Raw genomic sequence first — 21,237 nt, forward strand, 5'->3', positions numbered from 1 at the left:
ATTACTGAGCTTGAAGTTCGAAAACAACCTTGACCCTCCCCTTGACAATAAGCATGAATCACAAGCCTATAATGCAAAACTGTTAAGCCTATTCTATTTACTTTAAACAAAGACAGAAGAAAGATAAGAAAGAGGAAGCTGATCAAGAGTGATCAGAATCAATATTTCCCATTTACCAATCATATTCGGTATGCTAGACATCCCTCCTCTTCTAGAACTCTCATAAATGAACAGCTTTTATTTCTGTAAAGGCTGTTTTGTCTTCCTTCTTTACCTAAATGAGGTTTGACTGATAGTCACTGTAGTTTTCCTGCAGTACTTGGTCATATCTTCTTTTCTTTTTCCTTTTTCTTTTTTTTTTTTTAAGATTATGTATTTATTTATTTGACAGAGAGAGAGAGAGAGAGAGAGATCACAAGTAGGCAGAGAGGCAGGCAGAGAGGGGGTGGGGAAGCAGGCTTCCTGCTGAGCAGAGAGCCGGATGCAGGGCTCGATTCCAGGACCCTGAGATGGCGACCTGAGCCGAAGGCAGAAACTTAACCCACTGAACCATCCAGGTGCCCCTCTTTCTGTTTTTTTTTAAATCATGAATTTTTATTGACTTTTGTCGTTTTTTTTTTTTTAAATGAAAAGAGATAATCATAAAATTTTTCTTTTCTAAGCGGCATATTAGGTTTCCTAAGGTTGCTATAACAAATGACCACACACTTGGTGGTTTCAGACAACAGAATTTAATTGACCTCTTTCCATTCTTGAGTCTGATGTCAGAAATCAAGGTGTGGGCAGGTCTCCCCTCCCTCTAAAGGCTCTGGGTCAGGGGGGATCCATCCATTCCTTGCTTCTTCCAGGTCCTGGTGGTCCCAGATTCCCAGGTCCCAGGTTCCTTGGCTTGTAGTTGCATCAATCAAATCTATGCCTTGGTCTTCACATCTTTCCTTGTGTCTGTGTCTCAAATATCCCTCTGCCTTTCTCTTGGAAGAACACTTGTCATTGAATGTAGGGCCTATCTGGGGAACCCAGGATCATCTCCTCACCTCAAGTTCTTTAATATAATCACATCTTCAAAGTCACTTTTTCCAAATCAGATCATCTTTACAGGTCCCGGGGATTTGACATAGATCTCCTTTTAGGCTTATGGCACTCAGCTAATATGGTTCATTGCGATAATTGATTTTCTAATAGTAAACAAATCTGACATTCCTGGAATAAACGCCACTTGGTTGTGATATATTAAATTTGTTTTCTGTGTTCATCTTCACTAGGAATATTCATCTGCAGGGTGTTTTGGTAATCTTTGTCTGCTGTCGGTGGAGAGGAATACAGACTTCATGAAATGAAATAAGTAACCCCTCCTCTTCTTTTTCTAGAAAACCTTGTGTGGTTTTGTTTTTCCCTTAAATCCTTGGTGAAATTCGTGAGTAAGTCACCTGAGTGTGGAGTATTCTTTGTTGGAAAGTTAACAACAAATATAATGTCTTCAAGAGACATAGACATTAAATCTATTTCCTCTTGAGTGAACTTTGGAAGACCATGTCAGGGAACTTGTCCATTTCGTCTAAGTTTTTGAATTTGTCTGCATAAAGTTGGATTCTTTTATTATCACTCCCACCAGGATATGTATAGTTTCTCCTCTCTGATTCCTAATATTGGAAAATTTTTGTCTTTTTTTCTAGAAGTTTATCAATTTTATTGATATTTTCAAAGAAGCAAGCAGCTTTTGGTGTCATTAATTTTCTACATTGTTTTTCTGTTTTCTTTCATTGATTTCCCCTCCTTATCTGCTTCTTTTTTCTTATTTTGGCATTCATTTGCTCTTTGGTTTCTAGTTTCTAAGCATGTAAACTTACATCATTGACTTGAGACCTTTTTTCTTTTCTTTTTTTAAAAATATAAGCCCTTCATGCTAAAAATTTCCCTTTAAGCCCTGCTGTTTGTACATCGCACACATTTCAATATGTTGTAGTTTTATTTTCACCCAGTGCAAGATTTTTTCCTACATCTCTGTTGTTTCCTCTTTGAAATAAAATGCTTTTTAGAATAGGGGCACCTGTGTGGCTCAGTCTGTTAAGATTCTGACTCTTGGTTTTGGCTCAGATCATGGTCTCAGGGTGTTGAGGTCTAGCTCTTGTGATCAAGCCCAGTGTCAGGTTCCCTGCTCAGCAGAGTCTGCTTCCCCTCTCTCACCCCCCTTCTGCCCCGCCCCCAGCTCACATGACCTCTCTCTCTAAAATAAATAAATAAATCTCTGGGCACCTCGGTGGCTCAGTGTGTTAGACCTCTGCCTTCAGCTCAGGTCATGATCTCAGGGTCTGGGATTGAGCCCCACATCAGGCTCTCTGCTTGGGGGGGAGCCTGCTTCCCCCTCTCTCTCTGCCTGCATCTGCCTACTTGTGATCTCTCTCTGTGTCAAATAAATAAATAAAATCTTTTAAAAAAATAAAAATCTTAAAAAATTTAAAAAATAAATAAGGGATTTTTAGAATTGTGTTATTTAATCTCCAAATATTTGGTTCTTATCCAGCTATCTTTCTGTTATTTATTTCTAGCTTCTGTTGTGGTCAGGAAACATACATTATAATTTAAATCCTCTTATATTTGTTTGAACTTGTCTTATGACCCAGAATATGGACTGTCTTGGTGAGTGTTTCATAAATGTTTTAAAACAATGTATATTCTACAGTTGTTAGGTGCTGTGTTCTAGAAATGTTAATTCAGCCAAACTGGCTGACCATATTATTCAAGGTCTATGTCCGTCTTGCAACTCTGAATGCTTGTTCTAGCAATTACATTACTGATAAAGGAATGTGGAAATCACCAAGTCCAGCCATGGATTTTCTATGTATTCAACTCTACTAAGTTTTTGCTTTATAGGTTTTGAATCAGGTGCATATATTTTAGTTTTATTACATACTTTTAATTATTTGATGTCTGTATCAGTGTAATGTGTTCCTCCTTATCCCCAATAATAATCCTGCTGCTGAACCTGAACCTACCTTGTCTGGTAGGAATACAACCACTCTATAGCCTCCTTTAAATTAGTGTTTGCATGCTCTTCCCCCACCCTTTTATTTTTAACTATCTTTGTCTTTAAAACTCAAGTGCAATGAGAAATTAGAAAGAAATTTAAAGTTTCTTATAGACAGCATAAAATCATATTTTGCTTTTTTATCCAGTTTGACAATCTTTCCTTTTAATTGCGGTGTTCAGGCCACTGACATTGACATTCATATGCAACAGGGATTAGTGAAATAGAAAACAACCAATAAAGTGGATCAAGAAAAACATACTTGGTTTTATAAAAAGAAAAATAAAATAGAAAAAACTCTAGTGAGATGGATGGACACACACACACAAATAGAGAAATGCAGGTAAACAGCATCACTCCAGCCATAGTAAACTCTTCAAAAATCAGATTTCTGTGGACTTTTACCCAAACTATTAAAAACAGATAAAATAAGCAGTTTTGGAAAAAAAATGGCTTATTACATGCATTAATGTACAACCATAAGAACTCTTGAGTCAGTAATCATATTCATAAGAGAAACACAAAAATACAACAAACACAAACTTTGTCTTATAGTGAGTTCTACTAACCATTAACCATGATTATATTGTATCTCATACAAATTGTTCCAGAACAGAAAAAAGAAAAGAAAAATGAGAGAAAGCAACTTACCTAATTCTATAAAACAATGACAATTTAAATACAGAAAATTAGAAGCCAATCTGATTTATAAAACTTGATGCAAAAATCCTAAATAAATGCTAACAAAGTCCAGCAATGTATTTAAAAAGGTAACAATCAGGAAAACAAATAAATTCCATTGTGTTATGATCCTGTAAAGTTTGTCTCTAGTGGAGAATGAAGGTTTAACCTGAGAAAATTGACTAGCATATTTCATAGTATTAACAGATTAAAGGACAAAATATATTGGTTCATCTCAAATTCATAAAAACTGATGAAATTCAACATTCTTTTTGATAACTCTCAGTACACAAAGGGGACAAGGGTGACCTTCTTTACTTCAAAAAGTATATCTACCAAAGCCTAGTTTGGTCTGCTGAGATCTGACTCCCAACTCTCTCACCCCAAAATAGTCGGCCACCAGCCCCCTCCTGCTTAGTCAAGGGCAGCCTCAGTGGTCAGATGCTCAGACTAAAGCTTGGAGTCATGCTTGACTCTTTTCCCCTCTCCCCTCTCCACTTTGTCGGGAAATCTGGTTGGTCCTCCGTTCAAAATATACCTAGAATCCAACCACTTTTCACCATCTCCACTGTGCTAGTCCAGGCTTCCCCCGCCTGCTTCAAGGTGTTACCTGGAACTGTGGTTTCCAACACTGCCCCTTAGCCCGTATCTGTTCTCAGTGCATCAAAGACATCCTTTTTTATTTTTGTATTACATTTTTAATTTAAAGCCCAGTCTAGTTAACATACAGTGTTATGTTCGTTCCAGGTGTGCAATATAGTGGTTCAACAATTCTGTACATTGCTCAGCGCTCATCATGATAAGTATACTCTTTTTCTTTTTTAAGACTTCTGGGTTTTGTTTTTTTTTTTTTAAGATTTTATTTATTTGAGAGAGAGAGACAGAGAGCGCATGCTCAGGGAAAGGGGCAGAGGGAGAGGGGTAAGCAGACTCCCTGCTAAGCGGGAAACCCAACGTGGGCCTCGAAGTCAGATGCTTCAGCTGCTGAGCTGAAGTCAGATGCTTCACCAGCTGAGCCACCCATGTGCCCCAGGATTTTTGTTTTTTAAGTAATCTCTGCATGCAACGTAGGGATCGAACTCAGAACCCCAAGATCAAGACTCACATGCTCTACCAACTGAGATAGCGCGGTGCCCCATGATGAGTCCCATCACCTGTCTCACCCATCCCTTTCCTCACCTCTCCTCTGGTAACCATCAGTTTCAGAACCATCATAGTGCAGAGTCTGTTTCTTGGTTTGTCTCTCTCTTTTTTCCCCCTTTGTTCATTTGCTTTGTCAAAGACATCATCTATTAGAAAACAGCTTTGTTGAGATATAATTCACTTATACTACAATTCACCCATTTAAAGGATACAATTCGGTGGCCTCTAGGGGATTCACGCAATTGTGCATCTATTACCACAATCAATTTCAAAACATTTTAATTACTCAAAAAGAAATCTGCGCCCCTAAGCACAATAACTACCAACTCCTCCATCCCCCACAAACCTAGGTAACTAATCCACTTTCTGTCTCTATAGATTTGCCTGAACATTTCATATAAATAGAATCATATACTATGTGGTCCCATGTGACTGGCTTCTTTCACTTAGCATGTTGTTTTCAAGACTGATCTGTGCCGTAGCCTGTATCAGTATCAGTGATTCATGCCTTTTATTACTGAATCATACGACCTGGTATGAATATACCACGTTTTGTTTATCCATTCATCAGTTGGCAGACATTTGGGCTGTTTCCTCTTTTTAGCTATTATGAATCATGCTGCGGGGAACATTCCTGTGCGTTTGTATAGACATACGTTTTCATTTCTCCTGGGAACATACCTAGGAGTGAAATTGGCGGGTTGAACGGTGACTCTGTGTTTAGCATTTTGACAAGCTGATGGACTGCTCCGAGGTGGTTGCCTGACTTTACAGCTCCACTGGCAAAGTCTGAGTGCTCACATTTCTCTACATCCTTCCCAGCACTTTGTTTGTCCTGTCTTCTTGATTATAGCTCTGCTAGTGGGTATGGAGGGGTTTCTCATTGTGGTACCACGTGTATTTCCCTGCCCTACAAGTTGCTTATCTGATATGTGATTTGTAACTAAAGGGACCCTTTTAAATCAATTCAAATCACCTCATTCCTCTGCTTTGGGATCTTTCTGTGGTTGCCATCTCATTCAGACTAAAAGCCAAAGTCCTTATAATACCCTGCATGGCCTTACAAGGTCCACCATTATGTCTCCTACCTTCTCCTCCACCCCTCTGTAACTCTGGTGAGGAGTGGTGGTCTATGTCCTTGCTCTTCCTAGAGCATGTCTTGCCTGCTGCTGCCTTTGACCTTGTTCTGTGTATTCCCACCATCTGGGGGCCACTCCTCCAGGAGGCCTCCCAGCTGACCTCCTCCTAGTCTCTGCTCAAATGTCTCTTTCTCAGTCAGGTCTACCTTGACAATCTGATTTAAAATTTAGCTCGCTCGGGACACCTGGGTAATGTCTGCCTTTGGCTCAGGTCATGATCCCAGTGTCCTGGGATCGGGTCCCCCTGCCTCTGCTACTCCCCCTGCTTGTATCCTCTCTCTCTCTCTCTCTCTCTCTGTGTCAAATAAATAAATAAATAAAATCTTTAAAAATAAATAAACGAAATTAAAAATGGAATTTAGCTGGCTAGCTCAGTTGGTGGAGCATGAGACTCTAAATCTCAGGGTTGTAAGTTCAAGCCCCACACTGGGCCTAGAACCTACTTACAAATAAATGTATGAATTAATAAATATTTTTAAAAATTTTACCCTGGCCTCCGCTTCCCAATCTCATTTGACTCTGTACTATCGATTTTCCTCAGTGGCGACTTATCCTCTTTTAATACACTGTAGGATTTATTTGTTATGCTCTTTATTTATTAGCATCTCCCAATGTTAGACTCTCTCCCTGTAAAGGTAGAGACTTTCCACTGATTTGTTCACTGATGTATTATAAGTTCCTAGAACAGTACCCAGCCCATAGGAACCTCACAATAAATAGTTTTTTAAATAAATGAATGAATGATTGACAAGTGGGAGGGCCATAGATGGTTTTGAGCAGAGGAGGGTCCTGGTTTGACTTAGACTTTCAAAAAATCATTGTGAATATTGAGTTGCTTGTAGTCTGTAGTGGCACGAGATAGAAACCAGAGACCAGTTAGGAGAGTATTGTAATAATCTAGGCAAGAGATGGCAGTGACCTGAACCAGGGAGGTAGCAGTGAAGTGATGAAGAGGGGTTGTTGGATTTTGGATATCCTTCTGAGGTAGGGCCTAGAGGATTTTTTAAAATTAAAGATTTTATTTATTTATTTGAGAGAGAGAGAGCAAACACAAGAGGGGTGGAATTGGGGGTGGGGAGAAACAGACTTCTTGCTGAATAAGGAGCCAACATGGTGCTCGATCCCAGGACCCCGAGATCATGACCTGAGCTGAAGTCAGATGTTTAACTTACTGAGCCACCCTGGTGTACCTACAGGATTTTTTTTCTAATGAGTTGGATATGGGGCAAAGTAATTAGAAGTATCCAGAATTATTCCAGGTTTTTGATGTAACTGCAAAAACTGAGTTGTGGTCAACCAGAAGAAGACCCTGGGTAGGACAGGTATTGTGGAGGAAATATCAGGAGATCAGTTTTGGAATATATGAATTTTGAGACATGTGTTGCACCTGTATCTGGAGTTCAGGAGAGGGGTCTGGGACAGAGGTGTCTGTTGGAAATCATAGGCCATTAGGTGGTACTTAAGGCCATGAGACCAGATAAAACTATCAACAGGATGAGTGAAGACAGAGAAGACAAAGGAAAAGGACAGAGCCCTGCAGAATCTTGATGATTCCAGCATCAAGAGCTCAAAAGAGGAGGAATCATACAAGGAGAGCGAGGAAAAATTAGTCAAGCTAGGAAGAAAACTGGACAATGAGATGTCCTGGAGGCTAAGAAAAGAAAGTGGACCGAGAATGAGGGAGTCAGGGGTGCCTGGGTGGCTCAGTCGGTTAAGTGTCTGCCTCTGGCTCAGGTCATGATCCCAGGTCCTGGGATTGTGTCCTACATTGGGGAGCCTGCTTCTCCCTCTGCCCCTCTCATTCTCTCTTTTGCTCTCACTCAAATAAATAAATAAATAAATAAATAAATAAGATCTTTTAAAAAAGGAAGGGAGGAAGGAAGGAAGGGGGAAGAGGGAGTCCTTAGCTGTGTGTGATGCTGGCAGGTCAGGAAAGGTGAGAACAGTTGCATTCAGCCACTTTAACGTCACTGATGTCCTGGACAGTTGTTGTTTCTAGTGGAAAGGTCGGGATGAAAGCCCACTTGGATTGGGTTTAAGAACAAATGGAGAACTTCCGGTTCCTGCCACGATGAAGTCAGTATTTCCTGGACTAGCCCTGCAAACACAAATGACATTAAAACCAGAGGAATCCATGAAGAGCTATTTTCAGGCATTGGGCATCAGGTGCAGTAAGACTGTGGAGTCCCAGACAAGGGACATCCGTGACTGAGCCCCACCGCTGCTCAGTGCTCTGTCTCAGAACTGTGTCTCAAGCCAGCCAGTCTAAGAGCTGGATAATGAAAGGTCATAGTGGCCACAGGAAGACAAGGAGGCAGAAATTAGGGTTTGGCAAACATAAAGTAGCAGGAATTCCTGGGGCGAGGTATTGGAAAGGTGATAGCTCTGAATTGAGGGACCCTGCAAGTCTTTGGGGGAGTCCCCCATGAGTCATGACTGAGGCCAGGCTGGTACTTGTGCAGGGTGACCCTGCCCCAGGCTTGCCAGAGGGCGACTGGTACAAGAGAGTTCAGCAAAATAGGAGGAAGAGGAGTGCTGGGGGCACTGGGGTTCTGGTCCTTCTCTGGTACAGTGACCTCACGAATATCTCATTAGGACTTTCTGGGAGCCAGCTGAGAGCAGGGGCATAAGAGTCAGGACCATGCCCTGAAGCAGGGGCCAGCAAATGTTTCCTGAAAAGGATCAGTTCTATATTACAGATTTTGGGCTCTGTGGTCTCTCTGATCTCTGCAGCAACTTTTCAACTTCACTGTTGTAATGTGAAAGCAGCTGTAGACATGCACAAGAAATGGATATTGTTGTGTTCTAACAAAGCAGAAAACAGGTGACAGGAAAGTTTGGCCCAGGCGTTGGTGTATTCCCAACCCTGTTCTAGAATCAGGTGCCTTCTAGACTCTGTCGAACGAAGTCTAACACCAAGCCATGGAAAGATCCAAAGCAGAAGCAGAATTTGAAGGGTGAGTCCTGCCAAGTCAGAGGGGCTGATAAAACCCCTAGTTTCTACAGATTTATAGGAACAAGTATGAAAACAAGTCTATAGAAGTTCAAGGGCATCAGCCAGGGGTGGGACTGTTTGCTAGAATAAAAATCAACACTTTTCAGAGGAAGATAACAGAATCCATCATCTCCACAATGTGGAGACCACAATATCTGTTATCCAATCAAAAATCACTAAATGTACAAATAAACAGAAAACCATGATCCAAAAGTCAAGAAAAGAAAAGAAAGAAACAGTCAATAGAAACTGAACAAAAGATGGCCCAGATGTTGGGCTTAGCAGATAAATATTTTTCAGTGGCTATTACAAATATATTTTGAAGGGAAATATGTTTAGTGGATTAAAAGAATTCTGTACTTTTCATTATCGATCTCCCCCTGGACAGCCTTAAAATGGGTTGGAGATGGTAAGAGAGTCAGTAAATGTGAAGACACGTCAATAGAAATTATTCACTCTGAAGAAGAAAGAAAAACGAACAAAGCTTCCAGGACACTATCAAGCAATTTGACATTCACATAACTGGTATCACAGAAAAAGAAGAGGAAGATTTTTTTAAAATTTTTTAAAGATTTTATTTATTTATTTGAGAGAGAATGAGTGAGAGAGAGCATGAGAGAAGAGAAGGTCAGAGGGAGAAGCAGACTCCTCAAGGAGCTGGGAGCCGGATGCGGGACTCGATCCCGGAAGTCCAGGATCATGACCTGAGCCCAAGGCAGTCGCTCAACCAACTGAGCCACCCAGGTGCCCCAAGAGGAAGATTTTGAGGCACAAAAAGTTTAAGAAAATTATGGCTGAAAATTTCCCAGTTTGAAGAAAAATACGTTTACAGGGATAAATTTGGAAACAGCACTCTGAGTGTGTGCTGAACAGTTTATTAGCAATAATGGGGGCCAGTGTGCTAGACCAGACTGTGCTAAGGCATCTTCTAGGTGTGGAAAGGAAAAAAAAAACACCTCATCAGCCCCAATTTCATATCCATAAAAATATCCTTCAGATGAGGGTGAAATACAGTGATTTTTCAGACAAACGAAAGCTGGGAGAATTTGTTGCCAGAGGTCCTGCAATGCTAAGAGATGCTAAAGAAATCCTTTGGGCTGGAGAAAAATGGTCCTTAATGGGAACTCATATCTACCAGAAGAAATAAAGAGCACAGGAAATAGTAAATAAAATGTTTTTTTTTGTTATAACTTAAACACAAATGACTATTTAAAGTAATAATAACAATGTTAGATGAGGTCAATTAATGCATGCTGAAGTCAATGTTATGACAGTCATATAGGAAGGAGGATGGGTAAATGGAACTTTTTTTTTTTTAATTGAAGGAAAGAAATAGGACACCACACATAGGGACAACTCTTAAAAGGTGTTTTGCGGCAAAATGGAGCTGGGATATGAAGAGGTGACTGACAGGGGATGGGACCAAGAGAAGGCTGTTTTGTTGGTTGGTTGGTTTCTCTTTTTGAAGACAGGAGAAGTAAGAGCACATTTATGTGCTGAAGGGAATGATTCAGCAGAGAGGGGGAAGTTGATGGCCTGGAGAGAGTTCTGGGAGGGTAAGTTCATGGCAGGTAAAAGGAGGGACAGTCTGCAGGTGAGGTGGAGGGGCTGCTCTGGCTGGAAAGCAGGTCAGTGCACATTCAGGGGAGGATGTGCTTCCGGGAATGCTGGGAGGTTCTCATGCAGTGAGTTCCATCGCTCAGCAGAGCCGGATGATGCCTTCAGCTAGGAGCGAGGGTAGGGGCGGGGGCAGGCATCCTGGGGTCTTGGGGACGTGCCAGGAAGCCCCTGTGGAACTGCATGATTGCCCAGTGGCAGTCATCACCCATTCGGGGCCTGTTGTCACTAAGGGGATATCAGTCTGTGTGGTCACATTCTTTTTCTCAGCCTCGTGCAACTGATCAGGCAGGGGTCGGGTGAACCAACCCAGTGGTGGCTTCCTCCAGCAAGGGCAACAACGGTGAGCAAGGAAAAGGGAGCCTCCGTGCAGCCTGGTGTCTGGGACAGTCAACCAAGGACTTTAAGGTGGGTAAAAGGGGGAAAGAGGGAGATATTTTAAGATTTAAGATATTTTAAGAGATAGAGGGAGAGAGAATCTCAAACAGACTTGCTGTTCAGCATGGATCTCATGATCCTGAGATCATGACCCGAGCCAAAACCAAGAGTCCAGACGCCTAACACACTGAGCTACCCAGACGCCCCCAGAAGGGATAGTATTCTTAACTGAAGGTCTCTGGAGGGTCTAAGTATTATCGAAGTCAGGATGCTATGTTTGGAGAATGAGCTTAAACAAAAAGAAAAAGGAAGACATCTGAGAACGCAGTCAGCACCCCTACAGTGGGCTCCCACTGGTCCATTCCTCCGTGAGCTCACTTCCTTCCTCCTCAGCCTCCCCCAGCCCTGACAGCTTCTCGGGCCCCCTTCTCAACTGCAAACAGCCCAGGGCATCCCTGCTGCAGGGCTGCAAGCTGACTGTGCCGTGTCCCGGACACTCACACACCCACTTCTTTCCTCCTCTAGGTCTCTGCTCTAATATAATTTTCTCCGCAAGGCCCGACTCCATCACCTTATTTAAAATTACACCTGTGGGACACCTGGGTGGCTCAGTGGGTTAAGCCTCTGCCTTTGCTCAGGCCATGGTCTCGGGGTCCTGGGATCGAGGCCCGCATGGGGCTCCCTGCTTGGCAGGGAGCCTGCTTCCCCCATCTCTCTGCCTCTCTCTGCCTACTTGTGATCTCTCTGTCAAATAAATAAATAAATAAAATCTTTTTAAAAATTGCACCTGTTCCTGCCCCATCCCATCATTGAACTCCGGGATTGAGCCCTGTGTCAGGCTCCCTGCTCAATGGGCAGCCTGCTTCTCATTCTCCACCGCTTCACTCTCTCTCAAGTAAATAAATAAAATCTTAAACAAAAAACAAAAACCAACAAACCAACATTCATCTTCTCTCTTTGCCTACTGGAATGTGAGGTCTGTGAGGACAGGGACCTCTGTTTCGTTGGATATATGTGCATATAACAAGACAAAGAAATGGAAGTTATGAGTACTGGCCAAAAGAAACAAAATTCCATTGTTTTCTTTTCTTGTTTTACATGAGATCCAATGGCTTATACAGAAAATCCAAGAGATTCTAGACAAAAACTATCAGTGCTTTCAGAACCAATTTCAGAAATTGGCAGATTTCAGAAACTGGCAGATTGTTGAATCAGCCAAAGGTGTGCAAGACCTTATAGAAAAAGGTATAAAATTCTATTGAAAGAAGAAGAAAATTTAATCAAATGAATGGCTATATCATGTTTGTAGATGGAAAGAGTCGATATTTTAATATTTTACAAATTTTTTAGTATGAAAATTTCAAGATACACAAAAGGACACAGAATCATATAATGAATCCTTGCCCATCAGTCAGCATCTGTAACTATCAATTCCTAGGCAGACTTGTTTAATCTGTTTTCCATCTACCCCTCCCAGCTATATATTATCCCATCTACAAACATTTCAGCATGTACGTCTAAAATATAAGGACTGTTTTGTTTTTTTTTTAATTTTTTTTTTAATTTATTTGACAGAGATCACAAGTAGGCAGAGAGGCAGGCAGAGAGAGAGAGAGAGGGAAGCAGGCTCCCAGCTGAGCAGAGAGCCCGATGCGGGACTCGATCCCAGGACCCTGAGATCATGACCTGAGCCGAAGGCAGCGGCTTAACCCACTGAGCCACCCAGGTGCCCAATATAAGGACTGTTTTAAAGATACATAATTACAATGTCATTATCACACATAAAAATTAATTTCTTTTTAAAATCTATTTATTTGTAAGTAAGTCATCTCTACACCCAACATGGGACTCAGACTCACAACCCTGAGCTCAAGAGTTGCATGCTTCTCTGACTGAGCTACCCAGAAGCCCCAACACCAGTTTCTTTATTTATTTTTTTTAAACCTTATGTATTTATTTGATGGACAGAGATCATAAGCAGGCAGAGCGGCAGGCAGAGAGAGGGGGGGAGGCAGGCTCCCTGCCGAGCAGAGAGCCCGATGCTGGGCTCAATCCCAGGACCCTGAGGTCATGATCCAAGCCGAAGGCAGAGGCTTAACCCACTGAGCCACCCAGGCACCCCCGGACACCAGTTTCTTAATATAATTCCATACCAGTCAGTAGTTCAATTTCCAGTTGTCTCATCATTTTGATTTGCTGGAATCAGGGTCTGTATAACATCCTCACACGACTGCTTGTTATAAATATAAATATATATAAATTTACTTTGAAATTTATTTGTTAAGGGAAACCAAGTTGTGTTTCCTACACATCTTTCCAGATTATGGGGTTTTGCAGATCACATCCCATAGGGTTGTGTGACGGGCTCCTCCGTCCTCCATCTCGCTTGCCAATTGATAGGAAGACTTGTTATTACGAAAATGGCAATTCTAGGGGCCTGTGGGTGGCTCCGTTGATTAAAGGTCTGACTTTGGTATTGGCTCAGGTCGTGATCTCAAGGTTGGGGGATCGAGCCCGATGTCAGTCTCTGTGTCCAGCAGGGAGTCTGCTTCAGGTTCTTTCTCTCTCCCTCTTTCTCAGATAAATAAATAAAATCTTTAGAAACAGATAAGTAAAATGTCCGCTCTACAAGTTAATCTACAGATTTATAGAATTTCAATAAAAATTCCAATTTCTTTTTTTTTTTAATGGTTCAGGAAAAAACTAACCCCCTAAAATTTATATGGAAGAATAAGGGGTCAGGAAAAATCAAGACGACTTTGGAGAGGATGAAGGGAGTGGGGGACACTCTCCTTACCACCTAACAGGAATTACTCTAAATTTGAAACATTTGAAACATTGTAATAATAGTGTGGTAGAGTCCAAACAGACTAATTGAATAGAATTGAATAGAGGAGGTAGGAATTAGAAAGCAGTTGACATTACAGCTCAAAGAGGAAAGGATGAAGCACTCAATAAACAAAACTATCTGTCTGCCAGGAAAAACAAGTTGGTTCCTACCTCAAACCACATATAAACCTACAGGCGAAAAAGCAAAACTATACATTTTTTTAGGAGAAAAACATAGAAGAATGTTTTTATGACATCAGGATATGGAAAGAAATCTTAAGCCAAAAGTACACACCATGGAGGGCAAGAGTCATAAATTTGGAGAAATTAAAATGTAAAAATTTCCATATGATAAAAGATGCTAACCGTGTGAAGATAAGCCACAGACAGGAGAAACTATCTTCAATGTACTTTATTATTTGGAGGATTTGCTTCAAAATTTTAAAAGAAACTCGTGTGAATGGATGAGAGAAAGACGAACAATCACATAGTAAACAAGCAAAGGCTACATCAGGCAATTCATTGCATGTAAAACTCCAAACAACTAATAAGTATATAAAAATGCTCAGTCTCATCAGTAATTAGGCAATTGCATATTAAAATTATAATAAGATGGCATTTCATCTTTAAGGACTGAGGGGAAAATTATTAAGTCTGGTAAGCAGCCAATATTGACAAAGATGTGTGGATATGGATCACAATACCATGCTGGTGAGCATGTAAATTCCTTCTAAAGTTGAAGACAAGTATACGCTACATGCCATATATCTGTCATATATGTCCCCCTCCACGCAACCTTCTCTTCCCAGCCCCATGCTTCAGGAAGCTGAGCTCAGCAGGCTGCCATGCTCTCCGGCTTGAGTTCACAGGGGACAGCCGGGCAGGAGACCAGAGTGGTCAGGGACACCTGCAGCCAGCTGAATCCTCGGAAGATGGCCATCTCCACACAATTCCTTTCTTTCCTGATTTCAGCAAGCATTCCTTTCCACATTCCTTGGACCTCATGGTAGAAACGGCTCAGCTGTCACTAGCCCCTGACTTGCTACCTTGTCCCTTATGGTTTCCGTGCAACCTGTCCTGACTTTGTAAGTGGTCCTTTTATGAACCTTTCCATGAGTTTGTCTCTTCTACAGATGCTATCTCTTTCTACCAGAAATCTGCCTAAAATGCCATCGAACCCAGGAAACCTGCTTCTCAGTGTTCTCCCTGGAGAGACTCTCTTAGGTACAGTTTCAGTATGGGAAGCTGTCTAAGAATATTCATTGCAGCCCTGTTTGCCATAGGAAAAGTAGGAACGGTCTAACTGTCCCTTAGGAGGAGAATAGCTAGATGTAATGTAGTTTGTTCCTGGGACAGAGTGCAATATAGAAGTTAAAAGGAATGAACCAGAAGATACCACCTCACGTCCACTAGGATGGCTACTATCAAACAAAACAAAACAAAAATACAAACAAACAGAAAATGATGTGTTGACAAGAATGGGGAAAAACTGGAACCCTTGTGTACTGTTGCTGGGAATGTAAAATGGTGCAGCTACCATGATCTTTAAAAAATTAAGAATAGGATTATCATATGACCCAGCAATTCCACCTCTAGGTATATACCCAAAAGAATTGAAAAGCAGAGTCTGAAAGAGATATTTGTACCCATTGCTACAGACTGAATGTTTGTGGCCCTCAGAATTCGTATGTTGAAACCTGATCTCTGGTGTGATGGTATTAAGAAGTGTGGCCTTTAAGAAGTGATTCGGTCATGAGGGTGGAGCCCCCATGAGTGGGATTAGTACCTGTATAAAAGACCCGCAGAGCTCCCCGACTCCTTCCACCATGTACACAGTGAGAAGACACCATCTATGAACCAAGAAGGAGGTCCTTGCCAGACATGAAATTTGCAGGCACCTTGATCTTGGACTTCAGCCTCCAGAGCTGTGAGAAATAAATTTCTATTGTTCATAAATTACCCAGTGTATGGTATTTTTATAGCAGTCTGAATGGACCGAGATAGCACTGGGCCTCTAAGAGATAGTCATACACCCACGCTCGCAGCAGCCTTACTCCCAACAGCCAAAAGGCAAAGCAACCTAAGTGTCCATCTGATGACTAGAAAAATGTGGTTCATAGGAGCAATGGAATATTATTCAATCTTTGAAAGGAAGGGAATTCTGCACACACTACAACACAGCTGACTCTTAGAGTCAAAAGGTGATTGTCAGGGGCTGGGGGGAGTAGTAAGTGGAGAGTGATTGTTGAACGGGTGCACTTTCAGTTTGGGATGATGAGAAAGTTCTGGTGCTAGATGATGGTGGTGGTTGTGCTTGTGAATATACCTGGTGCCATAGAACTGTATACTGAAAAACAGTTAAAATGGGCAAAATACTATGAGATACACACACACACACACACACACACACACACACACACACGTCTTACCTCGGTTATTTGAAAAACTGAATGTTGCATGCAAAGAAGATATTTCCAAAGGGAAGCATATAATATGCCATTTATGTAAACAAGTCTCAGTATTCAAAACAAATACTAATTTTTTAATGGTATTATTTATTTGAGAGAGAGAGCGGGCCTAAGGAGCAGAGGGAGAGAGACAAGCAGACTCTGCATTGAGTGTGGGGCTCCATCTCACGACCCTGAGATCATGACCTGAGCCGAAACCAAGAGTCAGACACGTAACCGACTGAGCCACTCATGCACCCCAAAGCAAATATCATTAATGGTTGGTGCATATGTCATCTTAGATGAACCAGAGAAATTGGCCGTAGGAGGGGGAAAAATGGTCAAGTATGGCAATTTCATGTACTTCAACCTAAGGAAAATACACATCTGGCATGGTAACTCCAGATGAATGGTGACTTTGGGGGAGGGAGGCAGGGAAGGATGGCTTTAGTTCTATCTCTGACATGTTAGTTCTTAAATAAATGAATAAAACAAAGATCTGAAACCAGCGTGGCAAGGTGTTAGCATTGCCGGCCTCGATCATGTAGACCTAAGTGTCTATTTATTATTTTCTATAACTTGTTTGAAATTTTTTATGAGTAAAAATAAAAGCAGTGAATGGGAGAAGGGGAAGCAGGTCGGGTCAGTGCAGACAACTGGGTCAAGCAGCTGGTGTGGGAATGGAGGAGATGGGGCCGCATCCGGGTTAACTGTGGAGACTGTGTTTATCGAGGAGTCATCCCTGGGGGGCAAGGGGGCTGAGATGAAATGTTCAGGACAGAGGAGGTGGAAAGCTATGCCAAATCTCACCGAAAAAAGCCAGGGCCGTTCCTGGGATGGGGAGAGTGGTGAGGAGGAGCTGGTGTGGGGAGAAGGTTGTGGCCTCTGTTTGGGGCCCACTGAGTGTGAGATGTCCACTGGGGGCTGAGGCCAGGGGCCACTGGAGCCAGCGGGGAGGGCTGTCTCTCCTCAGTTTCCTCTTGGCTGTTCCATGTGTGATCTCGGTCCCTATTTTCTGCCTGCTGGTCCATCCCTCAACCCCCAGGTAGGAAATGCCAATCACATTGACTCCAACCCTATCCTTGACCCTTCCTCTTGGCACCACAAAAGAAACCCCTTTGTGCTTTTCCAACTGGACCCCTTGACTTGTTTCCTTCTGTGAGAAGGCCTACCTCCCTCTGTCCTTCCTGATTTGTCTTCCCTCCTTCCCAATCGGCATGTTAAAAGCCAGCTTTACTGACATACAACCCACAGACCATACAGTTCACCCCTTGTGTAGATTCTCACGGTGCTTACCATGTTCCGTGTTGTAAAGTCATCATCACCATCGATTTTAAGACATTTTCATCACACCAGACAGAAACCCCATAACATTTGGCTGCATTCACCATCTCCTCTCTGTCCAGCAAGCACTGAGGTGCTTTCCGTCTCTGGATTTGCCTTGTTCTGGACACTTGATACAAATGGAAACAGACAATATATGGTCTTTGGTGGCTGCCTTCTTTCTCTGAGCATCCTATCTTCAAGGTGCATCCATGCCATAGTGTGTATCTGTACTGCATCCCCTTGTGTAGCCAAATGATATGCCTTTATGTGGCCTAACATCTGTTGATCTATTCATCAGTTGATAGATTCATATGGACTTTTCTCACGAAATCTTTCCTTGTGCCTGTTCTGGCCCCTCCCCACTTTATCCTTCTAGCTCTTACTCATTCTGTAAACAGGGATTCCTTGGTCATATGGCCTATGAAACCGGGGTGAGGTTTGTGGAACACACTGGAGCCCCTGTGTGGCTGGGAGACTGGCCCTCCCCTGGACCTTATTTCCTTGCCTCTAACATGAGGACAAGGGTATACCCTTCCAGGACTGTGGGAAGTGCTGACCCAAGGGCAGTGTGGGGCAGAGTGGCCTGGGGCATACAGAGGGCACTTAACAGTGATGTTTTGTTGACCTTGATCCCAGCTAAGAGTGTGTAGGCAGGAACCATGCTTCCTTCCTTGCTATTCCCTATCAAATGTCTTCACACAGTGTTCTTTGACAAGAGTCAGACCAGGGGGTAAGAAATAGAAAGGAAAGAAAGAGCAGGTATCAGGAAATACCAGAGGAACTGATCGAAATGATTCAAATGAAAGAGGAAAAGTAGGTTTCAGGGTTGAGCAGGGTGAGGCAGGAAGACCATGGGGCAGTTTGAAGACTTCGGTTTCAGGTCTGGCCCTGACATGTCCAGATCATTTACCTCTGGGTCATCTGGACTAGATCCCCTCAATTTTTCTCTCTGTAAAGTAAGGCATGACCCATGCCATCGCTGCCCACTGGTGGGGGGATGGTGGCAGATCATGTGCCCCATGTGCCCACTACTGTGTAAACCATGTACTGAGGGACCCAGAGCGCTGGGTAGTGTCCTTACTGCCCTAAGGCAGGCACTGGCTGAGGCCTCATGGGGACCTAACATATTGTGCTCTCTGCGGAGGAGTCACCTGGACTGTTTCAGGCTGAGCCCATTTTTTTCAGTGTTCTGGAGACCTGTGGGACTCGGAGGAACCTGACAGCATTCTTTCATTCTTCTGTTCACTCATTCATTCATTCAGTTTTACAAACCTACTTCTTGCTGGGCACTGTGCTATGACTAAGACATACCCTGGCCCCTGGAGAGCCCACAGACTCGTGCTAATAGGGACATCCGTGACACACTCCCATACAGATGCTGCCAGCCCTGTGTCACCCTATGACTTGATACATTTCGTGCCTTACTGTGCAAACTGACTTCTTGAATACCTGTTTGTGATTTCCAGGGCTTGCTATTTGGCCTCCTTGAATATGTAAGAACTTCTTTATTCTTTGCCCAAGAGATTAGCACAATGACAATGCCCTCAGGAGATTCTCAAGGGATGCCGGATGAAAATAAAAACATGAATGGATGAAAAGAAGTGTGCCTGGAAATGCTGTGGGAGCTCTCAAGTGGGCTAGGAGGGCTTCCTAGGGGAGGTGACATTTGAAGAGGGTCTTGGAGAATCTCAGCATGGGGAACAGTATTTACCAAAGTATAAAAAGGCCTGAATGATGAGAACTTCCTCGAGGCCAGGTGGGTGTGAGGGGATGGTGCAGAGAGAGATGAGAAGTTGAAGAGACAGATATGGGGGCAGCTCAAGGTCTCAACACAAACAGGAAAAGGTAGAGCAATCACTCGGTCTTGACACTGGAGGAGGATCGTTTTTTCTGGTACCTACACTACACATTCTTTATTTTATTTATTTATTTTTTTTTTAAAAAGATTTATTTATTTATTTATTTGACAGAGAGAGATCACAAGTAGACAGAGAGGCAGGAAGAGAGGCAGGCAGAGAGAGAGGAGGAAGCAGGCTCCCTGCCGAGCAGAGAGCCCGATGTGGCACTCGATCCCAGGACCCTGAGATCATGACCTGAGCTAAAGGCAGCGGCTTAACCCACTGAGCCACCCAGGCGCCCCACATTCTTTATTTTAAACAGCTATGCACGCTTTTTTCTGTTTTACAGACTATATAGGTACAGCCCTTTCCCCTCCTCCTCTGTGCAGGAGCCCTTTGTTTTCAACAGAGTTCCTGCTCTTTTTTTTTCAGGAACTTAACGCGGGTGCTGCGTGGGTTAAAATGTGTAGCACAAGGGACACAGGTGGGAAGCTGCCACCGGAGCCACCCGGGCGATGCAGGACGACTCTGGGGCAGCGGGACGGGGAGAGACAGGTAAAGGACGTGGGGAGGGCTGCGTGGAGCGGGAGGGAGGAGTGTGCGCGGACTGGCGGGGCTCTGGCGGAGGAAACCCGGCCGCCGCTGGTACCCTTCAGATGAGGACTTCGGGACGAAGCGCGGGCAAGTTTTGAGGAGCAGATAAGGCACTGAGACGTGAACACCTTAGCGTTCTACGGGACTGTCCCGCAGGGGTTGGCAACCCCCGCCTCCGCCGGGCCGGTCTCCCCCGGGCCGCACACATGCCTGGAGCCCCCGTGGGGTGCCCGGTGGACTTCAGGGCGGGCCGCTTCCGAGACGTCCAGGCCCGAAGCCCTGATGTAAGGGGACCCCAGCCCGGAGGCAGCGCCCGCCACCTCCCGCGCAGCTGAGGGTGTCGCATCGGGCAGTCCTGTCGCATCGCGCTGGGGAGCAGCGGCCCAAGGGTCTCGCGACCCCCTCGCTTCACTTGGGGGTGGGGGGGGGTCGAGCCCTGACCTCTGCCACTTCCTGCCTCAGTTTCCCCATCTGCACACACTCGCGGGCGGTCTGTAACCTGCAGGAGACCCGACGCATCGCTGGCATCCGGCGAGAGGAGGCAGCCAGGCCTGATCACCGGGGGAGAGTGGCGGACTGACAGGGCCCTGAGGAGCCGGGACCCGGCAGAGTCGCCCAGCGGGACTGGCGGGCCCAGCCGGCGCCGACTGGGGGCCCGGCTCGCCGCCAGGCCGCAACTCCGTCCCTCGCCGCCCGGCCGCAAGCAGAACAAAAGTGGCGGCCGCGCCGGGCGCAGGGCGTCCCACAGGCGCTGCCGCTCCGCCGCCGGGGCAGTCCCGCCGCCCCACGCACGCTGGCCGCGCCTTCGGCCCCTTCCGCCCGATCGCGCTCGGCTCTTTCCGCCGCGGACGGCGCAGGTGGAGGGGGCGGGGCGGGGGCCGTGCGTGGTGACGCCGCGGGGGGGTGACGCACCGGCGTGCCCCGCCCCCTCCCCCTCCCCGTTCAGGCTCTGGAAAGAGAAGAAAAAAAACTTTCTTTTTTTTTTAATTGAGGAATCAACAGCCGCCATCTTGTCGCGGACCCGACCGGGGCTTCGAGCGCGATCTACTCGGCCCCGCCGGTCCCGGGCCCCACAACCGCCCGCGCACCCCGCTCCGCCCGGCCGGCCCGCTCCGCCCGGCCCTCGGCGCCCGCTCCGGCGGCCCCGCTCGCCTCTCGGCTCGGCCTCCCGGAGCCGCGGCGGCGGCGGCGGCGGCGGCGGCGGCAGCGGCGGCGGCGGCGGCGG

This window comes from Mustela nigripes, chromosome 11 (assembly GCF_022355385.1).
Source record: "Mustela nigripes isolate SB6536 chromosome 11, MUSNIG.SB6536, whole genome shotgun sequence".
NCBI classification, from domain to species: domain Eukaryota; kingdom Metazoa; phylum Chordata; class Mammalia; order Carnivora; family Mustelidae; genus Mustela; species Mustela nigripes.